Source organism: Brassica napus, chromosome C5 (assembly GCF_020379485.1).
Source record: "Brassica napus cultivar Da-Ae chromosome C5, Da-Ae, whole genome shotgun sequence".
In the NCBI taxonomy this organism is placed as follows: domain Eukaryota; kingdom Viridiplantae; phylum Streptophyta; class Magnoliopsida; order Brassicales; family Brassicaceae; genus Brassica; species Brassica napus.
The window spans coordinates 11082667-11086044 of NC_063448.1; the positions used below are offsets into that span (position 1 = coordinate 11082667).

A 3378-nucleotide genomic window follows, 5' to 3' on the forward strand; every position below is an offset into this window, starting at 1 on the left:
ATGTTTTGGCCTCACTCGTACGCTATCGCGAATCACTTCCCGATAGGTCATCCATCCTTCCACTACTCCAGCTCAAGCACGCTTAACTCTGGAGTTCTTTCAGGATGTGCTCCGGAAAAGGTAAGTCAACTTTGGTGACATATGTAGCCAAATTAATTCTCTTAAGCTTTTTCACCTATCACAACTCGGGATGTTACATATATGTTTAACTAGTTTTTATATCAAATTACGGACTGATATGTATATCTTGTTTGCCAACAATTGTGACTCATTGCAGTGATCAAGAAAAACTATTTGTTAGCCAAGCAAGTACGTCCATGCTTTGGAACGTATTGATGTCCACCTTCAACCTAAAGAACGACAAATTTAACTAGATGAAGCACAATGATCAATTTTTCAATCAAAATTTGCTTACATTTAACCATTAATAAGAGAAGGTTTAATTTATTACTTATATTTCATTCTTATGTAGTACTACTGTAAAAACATGAAAATATATAGCATCGGAAGAGAGCTCAAATGGGTCCTCATCGTTAAATTTTCTTTTCTTTTATGTAATGATTACAACAAGATACAATCATAAACTCAAGTGTGTGAAAAAAAGAGAATTGGAGAGAATGATGAGATGGTATGGAGAGATTTGTACTGTACACTGCACACACTTCTGAAGTGCACATTTGTGTGGTGTCGCTGTCCTTCACCAAACTCCGTCTCAGCCTAACCAAACCTTATAAATCGGTTATCACGTGATTAACCAACGGTTTATGTTTCGTAACTGAATCACGTGACAACGTCTTGTCCCCATCTATCCCAGCCGACCCGAACCGGTTCTTTCCAGCGGAGGTGTCTTGTTTGGGTTTCAAAAGAATTGAAATAAAACCACGTGAATAAAGGCCTAGCCCATAAATGATAATATTCTTAATAATTGTCTTTAATAGGCCTTGTTGTATAGGCCGTACCAAACTTGGTATATATCTCTATAAACTTTTCCACTGAACTCTTTTTTGGTGTACGTGCCTAGCCCATTTAGGCTTGTATCTCATTTTACAGAAATTTACAGTAGATAACAAAATATTCCATGCAAAAAAAGAGAGCAGAACCTAGATGCACCTACGGGTTTTTTTCTTGAGAACATCCTAAGCTTCCATTACCTTTTTGAGGCTTTACAAGCAATAATATGTTAAAATTGTAAAAGCAATTCCAATGAGTAGTTCTACTCTCAAGCCTCTAAAAATACATATATATAATATTAGTATTTAATTGTGGATTTCTAAAAACTAGGAAAAACACAACCGAAATTATCTAACCCGCAATTAAATACTAATATTTATATATACATATATATTATTATATAAAATAGACTTTGTCTCTATTCTTACAGAGACATGTCATCAATTCAAATGCCGTGGAACTGCCACGTGTCCATAAAATAATTGCACGGTTCTGTTAATGTTTCAAGTGGGTTTAGATGAGTGATGGGCTTAGACGAATGTGTTTAATGTGGGTTTGAGTATAGTTATTTAGGCTGAACACGAACACAAACTTGGCCCGTATATGGCCTTAACTCTCTAAACCTATAACCACCGTTCATCTTTAGGGTTCATCGTCTCCTACCTAATCTGATTAGGTCTACCATCCATGGAAGTTACGAGAGTATCAGAGAGACGTGCTCTGTCTGTGATTGTCGCGTCTATGTCGGTTCATGTGCTTCGTATAGATTCATCTCTTCGGTTGCTTCAATATCGATTCATCTCCTCACATGCTTTACAACCTGCATTGATTTAACGCCATTAATGTTCACTTATTCAATGATTCTTATCATCTTCCAAGCGGTGTATCTACACCTATAAAAAGGTAATCCATCATTCCTGAGAAATCATCCTCACAATTCCAATAGCAGTAGAAATTTCTTTCTCATTATAAGTGGTTACTCCTCTGTTCTAAAAAAATTAGTTCGTTTAGTTTGTTCTTATCAAGACAACTGCTCAATCTCGGCTCCTCGCTCTTCAGGGATTGAACTTTCCTTATGCTTCACTCCAAGCCGTTTGATCAAGGAATTCTTAATGTGTTTGGATGACGACGTCGGAGGAAAAGTCCGTCGAATGAATCTTCTCAGTGTGGAAGTTCTCGCTGGAGAGGGAGAATCACCGGAAGGAAGAGGACTCGATTAGCTATGTCTCCAGCGAGAACCACCAGAAGGAAGAGGACTCTTAGCTATGTCTCAATTGTTAATCGGTTGGGACCCCTTTCTGGGTTGCTTTGTTTCCAGCCCTCTAAGACTTATCCGTCGATGACTGCTCGAGAAATTCTTCATATTCCTTAACCGGGTCTAACCCATACCCATAAGTTGTCGAATTGGTTTGGAGTCAGTTTCGGTCAGATCATACTGAAGTTAACTGGTTATGGAAGAGATGGAGCAAGCTAACGAAATTGAGTCTGAAATCATGTTGAACCATTGGAAAGTAGACTTCTTATGTTTGTGTCTGTAGAACTTTGAAGAGATTGAGCTTAGGACATGTAGAAATATTATTGTTGATAAAGAAAAGAAGTATTGTTGATGTGGTTCTGCTATTTGTGAATCTCTCAAGTCTCTGTTGATATATCATGGTGGTAACAAATACAGTTTATTCCCTGAAACCAAAGATTATCACAATTATTTGTTTGCGGGAATGGTTTTTTAGTATTCTCAAGTCTCGGCTTTTTAGTTTAAGTTTATTTTGTGAAGAATAGTAATTGTTGCTTGGATCATCTTCTTGCATTTTTATGTGAATAAGTTATTAAGTCTCAGGAGCTTCTTTGCGATTTGTTTTTTGATGGAATGTACCGTTTCATAATTGTAATGCTTGCTTATTTTTTAATGTATTGATGAGATGAGATGTGACCAAGTGATTTTTCAAACATGATTCAATCATCTCCATATTTATTTAAGGACTTCGACTGTAAAGTTCTCCTAAATTAAGTAAGCAATTGAATGACTATAAACAAACTATGGTCTAATATATTATATGCTCAATTCTATAAGGGACAGAGAAACATGGAAGCATAACAAATGTTACCCTCGTCGCAGATGCCAGGGGAAAATTATTTTTGAGACAATATACTAGTTTGACCCTTATTTATCAATTAATTATTAGTTTAACTCTAATTTTATTTTAATTACTAGTCGTACCTAATTTACATTTATTTCTTTTGTTAACAAAAAACAAAATTACAAAAATGCCATTACTGAATTTTCAGAATATTTACGATTTTGCCATCCACAAACTTATTTTGTCTACGTTTAATGTAGTCACAGACTAAAATGCATTCTTCTTTAGCCACATATTTATTTAAAAATCAATAGACTTAATAAAATTTCTACAGACTTATTATAACAAA

General features: G+C 35.4%; 1 long non-coding RNA gene across 1 annotated transcript; it reads left to right on the forward strand.

Annotated features, from left to right (window-relative positions):
• The first annotated feature begins 1380 nt into the window (after nt 1-1380).
• Nucleotides 1381-2637, forward strand: LOC106413843. The gene is made up of 2 exons (XR_001282676.3): nt 1381-1854; nt 2011-2637. It is a non-coding gene; the product is annotated as an uncharacterized LOC106413843 (long non-coding RNA).
• Nucleotides 2638-3378: the final 741 nt, after the last annotated feature.